The 15,872-nt window shown below is 47.8% G+C and overlaps 1 protein-coding gene across 6 annotated transcripts in view; it reads left to right on the top strand.

Moving 5' to 3' along the window:
- The first annotated feature begins 6,015 nt into the window (after positions 1–6,015).
- zmp:0000001168 (signal-induced proliferation-associated 1-like protein 2) overlaps positions 6,016–15,872 on the top strand; it is a 35,982-nt gene continuing 26,125 nt past the window's right edge. For 5 of the 6 annotated variants that reach the window (XM_049004500.1, XM_049004498.1, XM_049004499.1 and 2 more), the window contains exon 1: positions 6,016–6,341. The gene's annotated coding sequence lies outside the window, so the exon portion shown is untranslated. Of the gene's footprint in view, positions 6,342–6,737; positions 6,768–15,872 lie in introns of those variants that run through there. The other variant, XM_049004496.1, reaches the window with a different exon arrangement.

Below are 15,872 nucleotides of genomic sequence, written 5' to 3'. Positions count from 1 at the left end.
TGGACCCTGCCACGCGCCACGAGCCTCTGCATCCTTTGTTTGCCCGCGTCCTTTGGGACCCCTTTCAGCGCGCGCACGTGCCGTATCTTTTCCTTAATTTATCAGGGAGTACAATAGAAGTTAACGTGTGCTCCGGGGGGTGACAAGGTTAAAGAGACCCAGTAAGGCAACGAATTCTTTAAAACTACGACGCGGAAAAAAATATGAACTTTTTTTTCGCCCTCGCAGCTACTTCTATAAAGCAGCCCGCCGTCGCACCGTACACTCAATTTTCCGTTTGTAATCGGATTATCAAATCCGCTTTCACGTGAATTTTGAGATATGCTTGAGGAAATGATACTTTTTCCTCACAGAATTTATGTAAATGCGCTACGCATAAGATAGTTACAGCAGCTTAGCCATAAATCTACAGGTCATTTAATTTAAGCTACAGGGTTTGGCCTCTAGCCTGGAAGCATAAGAATTTAAGTATTTTGTATGTATAAAATATTAATGTTTGCTTTAAATACACTTACACTTAGGGAGTGATGTGGATCCGGATTAAATCCGGATCTGATTATCTGATCTGATTATGATCTGATTATCTAATTAAATCCGGATTCTGATTCTGATGTTGCAACTCGAAAGAATTACTGAATATATTTTCCGGATATATTAATGTCTTTCTCACATGCTCATTTTGAAGGATAATACATTTTAGAGAACAATCAAACAAAAACAATGCAAAACTCCTAGGCCTGTATTTAATTTATTGACCGCTACATAGTCAGATACTAATATGCCACCACAGCTAATCCAACGTTGTAGACGGAAATGTGTAATATACTGAATATAATTAAACCTTGGAAATGGCATTTCTTTTAGAAAACACAATTCTCCAACTCTCCGAAAGGAAAACTTTCGTTTAAGAAAACGTTTTAAGGCGACAAATCCGATCTCGAACACCAGATTAGTGAATATTAGAGAGAAAATGACAACAACTTGGTCCCTGTTCAATTTAATCCCGAGGATGGCTGGTCTTTGACTCTCTACCCATAACTGCACGCAGTCTCCAGGTTCAACAACGCAGATGTCCTGCAGCGACAAACCACAGCTTCTGGGCAAACTACAGACTCGTCCGCCGTATCCAGGTGGTACCTGCCTTTCATGTTTAGCGAAGGTTTGCCAGCTCTCACGTATTTGGCGTGACACTCACGCTTTCAGACTCTTACGCAAGAAATCTTATGGCAAATCTATATTATTGCATTATAAACCTAAAATTAGCTACATCAAAGGCGTTGGGGTAGTTTACAAACCCCACAGACTCTGTACAAGGTAATACAACTGCTGCACACATTTAACAGCTTGCGCAGACTTGTTTCGAATTGAAAATCTAACACCAGCCAGCTGACCAAAGTTGGTGAAACTGGTTAGCGTCTTTCCCTTTTCCCCTGGGGACTGTTCTAAGTGTGCCTATAGCGCCCCCGCCACGCGCTCTCTCTGACTTTTCTGACCTTTATTTCCATAAAGCTGCAAAGAAAAACGTAGCCCGATAGGGTTTTGTTTTATATAGTCTACCACGCCAAGAAATCAATAAATAACGCCAAAGAGCACATTGTTACATTTTTTTTTTGCCACCAAGAAAAGCAATAATGTTTGTAAAGTAGGTTGTATCACTGACATTTTATAGGTTGCATCACTGACAACACGTTGTCACAAAAACCCCTGTTCCCAAACTGCTTTAACAATTTATCATTTACTCTTTCGAAGATATTAAGTTTGGAATTCGCTATTCGCTATTTAAGTAACGCTAAACCAATGTCGCGCTATATCGAAAGTAACTATTATGTTTCCCGGTGAACTAATTATTATGAGCGCTTTTGTATATGTAAACATTTTTCATGTCGGTTAATCCGTAACGTAATATAAAATAGTTGTACATGGTACCTATAGATTACAGTTTTTAAAGGTAGGCGTATGTTGCAGTGAAATAAAAATCAAAGATTATTCCTTCAGATAACACGTGACCGAGAGCCGCGCAGTGCGGACCTCGTAAGACAGACGCAACGTTGAGGTAATTCATTTTGTAATAAGCCCGTAAATGTAATAATATAGCCTCCTAATTTATTTATTTAAGTTATGAAATAATCAACAGCTGCCCTCCAAGTGAATGTTTACACTAAAATCAGATCAGCGTCTTGATAACTGGTCACGTCTGCATTAAAGCTAGCGTGAAATCAGGTCCTTATTAACTAAAGGTACGCATTAGATTAACGTCTAGATAAAGTGTTTCTTGTTTTCGGTTGCAAGTTATTTGTGGATTACATAGGCCCATACTTAATGCAGTACTGTATTATTTAATACTAATTAACATGCCGTATTCTGAGAAACTAGCCTAACTAGTACTACCTACTTCGATGACTGCGCTCGCTTGTTATGTTTCAGCACTAGGCCCGGATGACCTGTGAACCCGCGCCCCTAAAATCCGCATTCTTAGATTTTCTGCATTTTGACACACCCTCCACAAGGCGGCGCCTTTGTCTTTAAAATGTGTTGCGTAAGAGATGCCGGCTTGAAATAGAAGCGGTCTATTGATGCATTTTTAAGAAATTACAAACCATGTGATGGAAACCTATTTGTTTAATTGCATAGAATTTTAAGTTATATACCGCAAACGTCCCTCTGTTTATTACACTAGCGTGTCGTAATTCAGCCAGTTATATATTAATGTAGACTAAAACTGACAGTAATGAGATGACGAGTATGAATCCTGTATTCTGTGCAGTTGTTATCATTCAAATTAAGCATGAAACAGATTTCCATTTAAAAACTACTACAACTAGATGTGCTTACAATAGTTGAAATATTTGTCGGCTGTCCATCAGGCTTATCCTATATTCCTAATTATGAGAATTAAACAAAAACTCGTAAATTCGACACCTTTTGCCAATATATACCAATTAATAATAAAATCTGTTTAGCTGTCTTGTTAAGTTTATTACTCAGCCTAATTTTTGAAAGGTATCGTCATATCTATTATGGATTTTGCAACACATTCGGATTTACTTACCATTCGCCTATTGTAGCCGCAAACGGTTTGTCTCTGTTAAATTGCGCATAATTGCCGGATTATCTATTAAATTATAACAGTGGTTTGTGTATGAATGCATGTGAGAGTGAATGGTGTGTGACTGTGCCCTGCGATAGGTTGGCGTCCCGTCCTGGGTTGTTCCCTGCCTTGTGTCTGTAGCCTCCGGGATGATAGGCTCCGGACCCCCCCCGCAACCCTGAATAGGACAAGCGGGTACAGAAAATGGATGGGCGGAGAGATGGATGGATGGATGGTTTGTGTAGGTGCATGAATGTACAAATGTCTATTGTTTAAATATATTTAATATCCTTAATCTTTTTTGGGACTGGCCCCCTGTCCTAGGTTGTTCCCTGCCTCGTGACCATTACTTCCGGGATAGGCTCCGGAGCCCCCGCGACCCAGTAGGATAAGCGGTTTGGAAAATGGATGGATGGATGGATGGAATCATCTTTGGTAGGAATTAGTTATTAGTGACCTATACCAAACCAATATATGATTCGTGGTATTCAAAATGGAATCTATTTTGGAGCACTTTCTTTAAGGTGACCATAGCTGAAAGCACTTCTTCAGATATAAGTTGAGGATTCTGGTGTTTATATAATAAAAAATAGTATAAGGATGTGTAAACTCCTTTATTTTGAATTGTGGCTCATAATGAAAGACAGGAAATCTATCAGACGCTCATCTTCGACAGATGAAGTCTGAAGGCAGGTATTAATTACCCTGTGATTTACGGTGGATGTGATATGATGTATGGGCAGTCAGGACAATGCATGCCTCGCAAGCGCACGCATATCGATTGCGTATCGTACATCTCGCGGCTTCGTTGTTCTGTGATTTTAATGCGTGCAATATTTGAATCCCGGTCCACAGAGGTTATGGTTAGTGCGTGAACCATAGAATATTAATCATCAGTCTGCTCTGCGTTACCGTTCCTATTTCACGGGGCCGCAGGGTAATGAAAGGTAAATTGGAAATTAGGATGAAAGCTGGCAAATGAATTATTATCCCGTGGTGGTGTTTTGTAGTGAGTGTTCTACGGCAGCAGGCGTTTTCACTTTAGCGGAGGGGGCGGGACACCGGAGGCCACGGTGTAGGTTCGGACCCCGTTTTATTTTTTTTTTAGTGGTGGTCAGGTGATAGGTAGTATGTGATGCGCGAGCGCATGGGGGCTTCCCGGAGAAGAGTGTGATGAAGAACGCAGACAGCATGTTCCTAAATACCCTTCGCATGCTTGAGCAGGGTACGGAGACAAAGGAATGTGTGGAAGACAAGGCACAAGGCGCGTCTCTCGCATCCCATGCGTGTCAAATTGACGCACCTTTACTCCCCACCTTCGAGGACAGAGAACCACCAACCCCCTCCGCCTAATTTTAGAAGACAGAGTCCTGCCCATAACACACTTACCCTTCCCACACACAAACACAAACACCGCCCCCATCTCCAACCAACCCCCGCTGTCATGTGCTTGACCAGGATCGTTGACCCCGTGGCTAAGGCCATATGGACAGGCAGGGGGGACTTGGTGGTCATTCAATAATGGAGGTGGGGGTGGGGCTGTGTGTCCCTCACCAGATGCTCATTGTGAGGACACAATGGAAAGGTGGAAGGGTTCAAGCAGTATTAAGGTCCTCACACCCTCCATCACCGCGTCTGTTCGCTTCTAACCCTAAGCACCTCTGACACGGGGGGGGGGGGGGTTTCACCACTCTGGAGATCTGAAAGACGACCTCTGCTATTCTGCAGGGTGCAGAACATAAACCGGATTTCTAAGATTGGCGGCCAACCGCATCTCGTTAACTGGCGTTAAGACGATAGCGGCGACGAGTGCAGAAATGATTTGAGAATGTTACACGTCGGCTCGCAGGTTCTTAATGAGCTGCTTCTGGTTTTTGAAGAACAAACTGAGATCTGTTAGCCTTGTTAGAGGAAAATTGGAAGCCTTTCATGATGAGTGTCTATCGGATGTCCATGACGTACGGTGGGTCCCATTTTACCAGTTGTACAACACAAAAGCTGCTTTGTAAGTGCTGCAACTTGAATTGTTGACAGCATAGGGCAGCAGAAAAATGTCGCACATCATAGATGGTGTTTGTGTCCGAAAGGCCTTGATGTTTAAAGACCCAGTAGGGATCCTCCCTTGTACCTTTGAATGGACAGTATCCCCGAATATCTTCAGCATATATCAGAGTCCCGGTTCAGGATCTATATTTGTATTATGCTTTGTTTAGATTTTTTTTTGCTGAAATGTATATTACCTTTTACTTATGGCTTTTTGTTTTTTGTTCTCTGTTTTTTTTTTTTTATCAAGGAATCTATTCATTCAAAACAAAACCAGCCCAGTTAATGGATATCACCAGTTTTAGGATGCATCTCCCTGCGTGACAATAGAATTTCATAATAATCGTGAAAGAAAATCTAAAATTCACATTTTGCTGCTGACTCAACATGACAACGTGATGCCACCGAGCGGGTGATGCGAGGGTGTGTTCCGTGGTGAAGTAATACGCTGTTATTTGCTGGTGTGTGTGTGTGTGTGTGTGTGTGGGGGGGGGGGGGGGGGGTGTCATTTTCTTGAAGGGAACCGTCACCGGTTCAGCTGCAACCCCTGAGATTCCGTTGCACACTCTGTCTATCTGCTAACATCTGAGAGGACCGCAGTGACGATCTCCCAACAAAATGCCGGGGGCACATGAAAGAGCCCCCACGGGCGGTCAGGGGGGGCACATCGCCACGCACGTTGTCAGCAGAGCCTTAATCTCACTCTCCTAATCATCCAACCGGCAGCCTGTGCGGCAGATTAGCTCTAGAGGAAGAGAACAAGAGAGCATCCTGTCTGCAGTCATCGCTGCATCTTTTTGACAGGGGAGGTGGGGCGTGAGGGGGGGGGGGGTTATCAGGGATGTGGTAGTGGATGGGGGGGGGGAGGCTGGCTTTAGCTGTGATGTGTGTGGAATAGAAACGGCAAGAAAGAGAGAGAGCGAGAGAGAGAGAGAGGAAGAGGGAGGGAGAGAGAGAGAGAGAGAGAAAGGGAGAGCAAGTGAGCCTGCTTCTTTAGACTGAGTGATTTGATGGGAAAAATAAGCTCGCTAACAGACTGAAGCAGGAGAGGAAATAACGCTCATAATCAGGGAAGCAGGGGAAGGAGCAGGAATGAATTAAACTGCGACCGATGGGAGCGACAGCAGGGGAGGTGGTACCGTCACACGAAGAGGTGTGACAAGGGACTGAGATGAAGAGGGAGAAGAAGGACAAGGGGTGAGACGTGAAGGTAAGCGCTCGCCGATACGCTGACCCAGATCTTCTCAGTGACAGGGGGGGGACCGGTGCATGCGTCGCATGAGATGCACGCCGACACGCACACGCCACGCATTCCAGCGTGAAAACAACAACAGAAGACACAGCAGAGGATACATGTCAGTCCCCGGCAAAGGAAGCCCTTTGTCAGAGAGAGGAAATGAGGTTTTCTGCTAGATTTCCCCTATTTCCCTCTGCCCCCCCACCCTTGCCGTTCTCAGTGGCGATGTGACATTGACATGAAGCCGCTGCAGTTCCCGCCGCTGGCTTAGCGAGCAAGAGGGGGTAGCGGGAGGTGGGGGGTGGGGGGAGCAGTGGAGAAAGCGAAGAGAGGGAGGGAGAGAGAGAGAGAGAGAGAGGGAGAGAGAGAGGAGGATGCATTCATTCACAGACACGGGAGGTAAGACAAATGGGAAATGTTTTTTTTTTCTGGTAAAGAAAAAAAAATTGCCATGGTTATTGTTTGGTGGGGGATTAAGCAGGGAGATGCAAACTGGGGGGGGATGTGATTGACGCGCAGATGCAGAAATGGAGGGGGGGGGGGTTGCAAGGGGAGGTGGTGGAATCCTGGGTGTATTGTTGTCAAGGTGGCTGCGGAGGCAGGCGGTGTAGGGGAACATTTATGGTGGTGGGGGGGGGGGTTTGTCAGGGTAGCGGATGGGGAAGAGGGGGAGATGCTGGGCTAGATAGCATCCGCCGTTATGCCTGCGACCGCACAAGGGCGTCCGTATGGTGGTCCGGCTGCTGATCCGCTCTCCATCCCTTTGTCCCTGGCAACAGTTACCGCGGTGCATGTTTCCAAATTTAGCAGCGGATGGTAGCCCGTGGCCCCCCATGCTATCCAGCTGGTCCATGCTGGAAAACGAGATTTATGTTATCTGTTTCTGCGGAGCCGGGCCATGGGGGCAGCTCGGATCGATGAGGGCCCTGTGTGTTTCTCAGGACTGTCACATGCACGGAGAGTTGCTTTGTTCCGATGCGAGCGCCGCGCACATCACAGCAGAAAAAAAAATATATATATTTATGCGCTCTGGCATTCGGAGCAGCTGATTGGCTGGCTGCAGAGGGGGACGGGATGGGTCCACAGATGCTTGGTTCCGGAGTGGCTTTGTTAGGGGATCCTTTTCTGTCAGGACCCTGGTAACAGCTGATGTCAGTGGCTCCCGGAACATTCCACTGGGAAGATGCTACGTGCTTTAAAGTTGTGGATTTGGTGGCAGGCTCTGTCACGACAGGGCTGAGATGTAACACAGGTGAACCCAATACAATCCAGGTCTAGGTTCGGTACTGATCCCAAATATGTCAACAGGGGCTATATGTGGTGATTTTAGACGTCGCGATAAAGCGGAAGGGGACTGTGGATCCAAAAATAAGGATTTTTGATCTGAAATAAGGAATTTCCTAATTTTGCTATTATATGTTGCGACGTCACATGTATTCTGAAGCAGCAAGACTTGTTTTTCAGGGATGTAGAGACTCAAAGCCACTCGAGTCAGAGTTTAGCACCATGGATGCGGAATGAGTCACAGCAGCCCCCCCCCCCCCCCCTCCGGCGACTGTTGCTAGATTCAAACCTTCGGAGGAAGCTGCAATAGACGACTCCCGAAGACATTCCCGCTGTTCGTCACTTTGGTCGTGGATTTTAATTAGCCCCAGGAGGCAAATGTTGTCCTTTTGTGGGGCGTGTTTGTTTAGTGTTATTTGTTTATTATTTCGACTTTAAACAGCATTAGCATTAGCATGGATGTACCCCCCAACTTTGTGCCCTTTGTGCCCCGTTTCAGACGCCCTGTGATCCTGACGCTCGTGGAAGTTTTACTCACAACACAAAATGTTCTAAGAGCAGAACAAAAAAAAAAATTGGTTCAGAGAGATAGCCAATCAGATTATAGAGGAGGCGGGTCCAAGCAACTAGAGGAGGTGGGGCCAAAACATCCGATTGGTTGGTCTGACATGTGACCAAGATCTGATTGGTTATCTCTCCGAACAAATCGTTTTTCTTTCTACCCTCGGAACATTTTTTTTTGTGTAAGTAAAACTCCCATGAACAATCCAGACCAGGGTAAGTAATTAGAAGATGGATTGATCAACACCCTTCTATGGTTTGAGGGGATCAGGCGCTATGCTCTCGTACGCCATAGATCCATGGTCTTTGTGGTAAACAGCGGCTGTCTGGATCCGCAGCCAGCAGATAAAGGCATGACGGGGACAAAGTCATTGTTTTCTGCTGTGGATTTTCCACTCCAGGATGGGCACAGAGTACGGGGGCAGGAAGATCAGCAGGGGAGCTGCGCTTTCCACCATAAAACATGATGCAGAAATAGCTTTCTATGAATAGAAAGCGTCCCCCTAGTTTAGCGCACAAATAGAAATTGGGGACTAAATAAAGTAATTTAAAACAAGCATCCTTCCCCTTAAAAATGCCGTCATTCTCATTCGCTCGTCTTCTTGATGTTTCACGCTGCCGTCTGTCTAAAGCTACCATAACACACATGACTGAAATATCATTAAGGCAATTACAGTCTGTGGCACAAGCTGAATGACAAATCCTTGTATTCATTCCTGGTCTGTTTACTCACTCGGCGGGAGCCAATATCCATGGCAACGGTGCACACGATCTCACATCTTCCCCGCGTCGAGGAAATGACACAGCAGTGACACATTTTTAACTCGCACGCCTGAGGTAACCCGCCTTGCCCGGGGGGGGCAAATGTGGCGAGTGCCGGTCGAGCCTACACAACCCACGGCCCAGACTGCGGCCTCCGCAGAACCGCTAAGCTACGTTTTCGCGCCACGGTCAACTCCGTGGGATTCAGCTCGACGCCGTTAGTGAGCTTCCTGAGAATGCCTGTGTGGTGGACCGCTCTGATGCAGGGGCGATTCTTGGATTTATTAAGGTGGGGAGAAAAAGAGGGACCATATTTCATACAGGGGGGGGGAGTCTTATCATTAGCCAATGAAATGTTTTGAATCAGTGAGTGACAATTGTGGGGGTACTGTGTGGGCCAATCAGCTTTCAGTTGGCCCCGTCCCCTGTAAACGCATCTAGGGCTACAGCAACAGAGGAACAGAGGCAATAAGGAGAGCAGCAGCAATCTGTCACATGACTGGGGGTCACATGCATGCAGTTGGCTGAAGTGGGTTGGCCACTAGTTGTAAGTTGGATATAAACCTCCTTGCTGAATTCCCAAGGAACATTCCGGCTCCTTTTAGCCACTGTTCCTCCGACCTACTGTTCCTATTTTTCAGCGGCCTAAAAAATCCTTTCTCCAAATGACGGAACGTTCACCTCTCACTGCATTAACTGGAAAACTTTGATGGAAAATCTATTTCAATGGCCGTTTTTCAGGTGCAAAGAATTGCCTGTGGTTCTCTGTTGCAGTTCTCTCTGGGTTTTGTTAGAGAACAGGCATATGAAAGGACAGAAGAAGCTTTGAAGGAGTTCTCTTCCGTGTTATCCGTAGGATCGCTTTTGACTGTCTCTGAGAACTTGTGAGAAAAAATTAAACAGAAGTAACACTTGCAGAGCATAGCCATCAAAAGCTCTTGCATCATTCGTCATGGTGAAGCAAAAAGACCTTCATTTACAGAAAACTAAATGCACAGTATCCAGAATCTTCCAGCACGCATTCATGCACACAGATGCACGCCACATACCACAGATCACCTGACCCCTTGGAGTCAAATAGCATGCACTGTTGGAATTTATTCCTGTACATTGTCTTTCCCACTCTGCCTTCAAATCCTTCTATTTTAGGCCCTGCCTACATATCCCACCCCACTCTCCCCCAGGCCCTGCCTACAAATCCCACTCTCCCCCAGGCCCTGCCTATATATCTCACTCTCCCCCAGGCCCTGCCTATATATCTCACTCTCCCCCAGGCCCTGCCTATATATCTCACTCTCCCCCAGGCCCTGCCTATATATCTCACTCTCCCCCAGGCCCTGCCTATATATCTCACTCTCCCCCAGGCCCTGCCTACAAATCCCACTTTCCCCAAGGCCTTGCCTACATATCCCACTCTCCCCCAGGCTCTGCCTACAAATCCCATTCTCCCCCAGGCTCTGCCTACAAATCCCACTCTCCCCCAGGGTCTGCTTACATATCCCACTCTCCCTCAGGCCTTGCCTACAAATCCCACTCTGCCCCAGGCCTTGCCTACATGACCCACTCTCCCCTAGGCTCTGCCTACAAATCCCACTCTGCCCCAGGCCTTGCCTACATGACCCACTCTCCCCCAGGCTCTGCCTACAAATCCCACTCTCCCCCAGGCTCTGCCTACAAATCCCACTCTGCCCCAAGCCTTGCCTACATGACCCACTCTCCCCCAGGCTCTGCCTACAAATCCCAGTCTATCTCATGCTGCCATTACAAATTCCACAACTTCCTCATGTTACACTTACAAATCACATTCCCTGCTAAATCCCACGTCCACAAACCCTACTATAATTAATTCTTTTTGCATATGATCTGAAGTACAAAATGAAGAGTACAAGTGTCTAGATTATCGAGTTACCAAGCAAGTTAGCAACTGTAATACCATTTTATGTATGACTATGTGTGGACACTGGGTCCCCACAATGTAATAATTACAAATTCACAGAGACACACACACTCATACACATAGACTGCCAGAGGTGCGAGTTTGCTGCCCTACCCAATGAGCCACTATACCACCCTAGTTTATTATAGTCAAAAGAAAATATAGTGCAGTTAAATTAGACCACAAGGTCTCTGTTATTTTTTAACTGGAGGACATTTTATATTTATGTGGCAACTCATTAAACTGCACGCTGCTGATTCTCACGGTACATAAGCGCGGATCCTAAATGAAGCCGTCATCCTACTGAGCTCGGCTAGTTGCACGGTGGAGGGATGGCTCAGCTCAGAAACTGGCCAGAAGCACAGCGCTGATCACACTCGACGACGGGTGCTCAGAGGGAAGAGTGCGATTCGCGGTGGTGTTAGCGTTACTGTGTTTAGCGGTGGCGTTAGCGCTAGCATGCTTCGCGGTGGTGTTAGCGTTACTGTGTTTAGCGGTGCCGTTAGCGCTAGCATGCTTCGCGGTGGTGTTAGCATTACTGTGTTTAGCGGTGGCGTTAGCGCTAGCATGCTTAGAGGTGGTGTTAGCATTACTGTGTTTAGCGGTGGCGTTAGCGCTAGCATGCTTCGCGGTGGTGTTAGCGTTACTGTGTTTAGCGGTGGCGTTAGCGCTAGCATGCTTCGCGGTGGTGTTAGCGTTACCGTGTTTAGCGGTGGCGTTAGCGCTAGCATGCTTAGCGGTGGTGTTAGCGTTACCGTGTTTAGCGGTGGCGTTAGCGCTAGCATGCTTAGCGGTGGTGTTAGCGTTACTGTGTTTAGCGGTGGCGTTAGCGCTAGCATGCTTAGAGGTGGTGTTAGCATTACTGTGTTTAGCGGTGGCGTTAGCGCTAGCATGCTATGTTAGCTTTTGTGTGCTGGTGTTAGCGTGCTTAGCGGTAGCGTGCTTAGCGTTAGTGTGCTAATTCATTCCAGGGAGACCACAGTGAAATGACACTGTTTTACTGTTACCGTTATTTTTTTTTTTCTGTGAAACGGACCCTGGGCCTGGGGTCAGGTAGGGGCAGCTCCCCCTGGAGTCCAAATGAACTGTGGGGGGTCAGATGGACCCAGAGGTTGGCGATCGCAAATATGTCCACTGAATTGGCAAGTTATTTCCTTGCCCTGCCCCGGTGTGTCTGTCATTGTAGTCCCTGACAAGTACAAGGCAGTAGTACAGTACATTGTTTGTTAACATAATGGCAAGAGGACAGAGTGCAGTTTGATGCTTAAATGATGTTTTATTTTACGGTTTTTACAAGGACTCTGCGTCTTTATAACATTAAGCAAACTGGGTAAAACAAAAACTTCATAAAGAACATTACTGAAGGGTCACCTCCAGTAAACTTTACTTGTGTCATTATTAGATGAAGGTTGCGGTTTTCCTTCCATCCAGCTTGTGGAGTTTTATTTACGCGAAAAATGTTCAGAGGCCAGAATGAAAAATGATCGGTTCAGAGAGAAAACCAATCAGATTGCAGAGGAGGTGGGTCCAAGCAACTAGAGGAAGTGGGGCCAAGACATCTGATTGGTTGGTCCCACCCCTTCTAGTTACTTGGACCCACCTCCTCTACAATCTGATTGGTTATCTCTCTGAACCGATCATTTTTAATTCTGCCCTCAGTACATTTTTGTGTAAGTAATACTCCCATGAGCATCCATCCATCCATCCATCCCACTAATCCAGTGCAGGGTCACAGTGAGATTGGACCCCGTTCCAGGCAGCACAGGGAACATGGCAGAAGACAAAGATGCTGATTTTCTTCTTTGTTGATACTGATGACGGACGCCAGCACACAGCTTAGCTGCCGATGCAGGCGGTCCCTCCCTTCCTTACACACGCATCAATAGGAGTTGCGCCATCACAAGCCCTGTGGTTTTTAGACCCCTCTGTTCCAGACCTCAGAGGCTGAGGGATACAGGTGTGCTCGACCACAGACCTGCGGCCAAGCGGCTGGATACGTCGACCAGGACCCGGCATCCTGTTCAGGCGACAGGCCGTATCCCATCCAGCCCCAACTGGCAAGCATCATTCCTGATTTAAACTGCACGGCCTGTTTGTTTGGAAACGTGAGACGGGTTTCCGGCCTGCAAGCTCCTTTATGTTATATTAAATGTATATTTTCTTCCAGCATGACTTCAGCTGATATTGCGGCACAGTGTCGTATCATGTACAAATATATCCAAAGGATTTTTCATCAACGGAACGACACCAGCGGAGTAATCCCGGTGGAGCGCGGTGCGAATTTGCTATTTTGGTAGGTGTGAGGCCGAGCACGTGTGTACAACACGTACAGCTCAAGGACGGTGCGTTAGCGAGGAGGAATTCATGTCCCATTTTCGACCAATCGGTGCGCGATGATGATAAATAGACAGTCCTGTTACAGAGCTAGCCGCAGGCATCGAGAGCAACTGCAGCTGAGCGGCTGACCATGCTAAAGCCAGGGAAACGGATACGATTAGCTCACTGCATTATTAACTAGAGTCCCCACTGTCTTCACTTTGGGGAGGTGATGTCATCATGCACAGTGTGCACATAAGCGGACTGAGCGATGCTATGCACACGCACCCGCGCATTGACACATACACAGTGATACCCAGGCGCCCCCACCATCGCGCCCCGGAGTCTTAGCATTCGGAGGAATGCAGGGCTTGGTCATGCCAGTCACTCTTATCACTGTTAGGATGCAGTCTGTCGCAGGATCCAAAGCTTCAGCTTGTTAGTTATGTATGTCGAGTATTTGGTTATTATCCAGTTGGCAGTGTGAGTAAGAGGAAGGCCAGCAGGGTGGATGGGATATGGCCAGGAGGGTGGACGAGATAGGGCCAGGAGGCAGGAGGGTGGATGCGATGTGGCCAGGAGGCCGGAGGGTGGATGAGATAAAGCCAGGGGCGAGGAGGGTGGATGAGATAAAGCCAAGGGTGAGGAGGGTGGATGGGATAACGACAGGGATGAGGAGGGTGGATGGGATAAAGACAGGGGTGAGGAGGGTGGATGAGATATGGCCAGGAGGGTGGATGGGATAAAGACAGGGGTGAGGAGGGTGGATGGGATAAGGACAGGGGTGAGGAGGGTGGATGAGATAAAGACAGGGGTGAGGAGGGTGGATGGGATAAAGCCAGGGGTGAGGAAGGTGGATGGGATAAAGCCAGGGGTGAGGAGGGTGGATGGGATAAAGACAGGGGTGAGGAGGGTGGATGAGATATGGCCAGGAGGGTGGATGAGATAAAGCCAGGGGCGAGGAGGGTGGATGGGATAAAGACAGGGGTGAGGAGGGTGGATGAGATATGGCCAGGAGGGTGGATGGGATAAAGACAGGGGTGAGGAGGGTGGATGTGATAAAGACAGGGGTGAGGAGGGTGGATGGGATGTGGCCAGAAGGCCGGAGGGTGGATGAGATAAGGCCAGGGGCGAGGAGGGTGGATGAGATAAAGCCAGGGGTGAGGAGGGTGGATGGGATAAAGCCAAGGGTGAGGAGGGTGGATGGAATATGGCCAGGGGTGAAGAGGGTGGATGGGATATGGCCAGGGGTGAGGAGGGTGGATGGGATATGGCCAGGGGTGAAGAGGGTGGATGAGATATGGCTAGGAGGGTGGATGAGATATGGCCAGAGGCGAGGAGGGTGGATGACATAAGGCCAGGGGCAAGAAGGGTGGATGAGATGTGACCAGGGGCAAGGAGGGTGGATGGGATATGGCCTGGAAGCAGGAAGTTGAATGGGATATTGCCAGGGATGGGGACGGTGGGTGGGATATGGTCAGGAGGGTGGATGGGATATGATCAGGAGGCAGGAGGGTGGATGAGATAAGGCCAGAGGCGAGAAGGGTGGATGACATAAGGCCAGGGGCGAGGAGGGTGGATGGGATAAAACCAGGGATGAGGAGGGTTGATGGGATATGGCCAGAGGCAAGGAGGGTGGATGACACAAGGCCAGGGGCCTGAGGGTGGATGGGATATGGTCAGGGGTGAGGAAAGTGGATGGGATATGGCCAGGAAGGTGGATGGGATGTGGCCAGGAGGCAGAAGGGTGGATGCGATATGGCCAGGGACCAAGAGGGTGGATGGGATATGGCCAGGAGGGTGGAGGGGAAATGACCAGCAGTCTTTATCAGAAATAAGTACTGTAGTAATGCATGTCTGTCCTTTTACACAGACTCTTGTACTGTTTATCTGGGTAAAGGCTAACAGCTTTATTTTTGTTAATTTGCCTTTATTATGCCATGTAATCATATCGGATTATTGTACTTACGCTGAGCTAGAGAAAGCAGGAGAGATCCATTGTTCTGCTTAGCCTTGAGATGAACCCATTCTTAGCCCAATTACACTCCATCTGACATGTTGCTTAACATTTAATTATCCCCTTAGTCCACAAAGCTCTGGTAGATAGTGCCAGCGAAGGGCTGCCATCTTCCTTGGCCTCCTTGCACCTTTGAGAAGAAAACGTGCTTTCCCTGAATGTTGGAAGTAGACTGACAGTCCAGGGGGCCGCGGTTCAAGTAAGAGGCCAGCGGAACAAATGGTGGTTAACCGCATGGTCTCGCGCGTATATAAAAGCGATTAATGCATCTCTCTGCCAATCAAGGAATGATATTTATTTTGGAAGCAGAACAAGATATCCTGTGCATATGAGCTTGTAGATGTGTTACGGTGCTTTTGTTAAATCCAGAGCCGGTGATTTAACGTTTCTCAGGTGATGTTCAGACTAAACCACTCCTATGACTGGGCTCAAGGTGAATCCGTGTGTTCAGTGTCGAATCCAGTTACAAAACCAACCTGCTTCCTGGCCCCCGTGGGCCCCAAACTGGCCTAAAAACAGAACTGCAGAGTGACCCCCCTCTGGAAAGCCCCCGCCACCCCGCCTAGTTTTCTCTTCGGCAGTGTCACTGCTATGGCGCACGGACGTCAGGAAGGGGACGCTCGCCGGA

The sequence above is a fragment of the Brienomyrus brachyistius genome, unplaced genomic scaffold (genome assembly GCF_023856365.1).
Source record: "Brienomyrus brachyistius isolate T26 unplaced genomic scaffold, BBRACH_0.4 scaffold105, whole genome shotgun sequence".
Classification (NCBI taxonomy): Eukaryota; Metazoa; Chordata; class Actinopteri; order Osteoglossiformes; family Mormyridae; genus Brienomyrus; species Brienomyrus brachyistius.
Note: the sequence above shows the minus strand (reverse complement) of the source record. Positions and strands in the feature narration are given on the sequence as shown.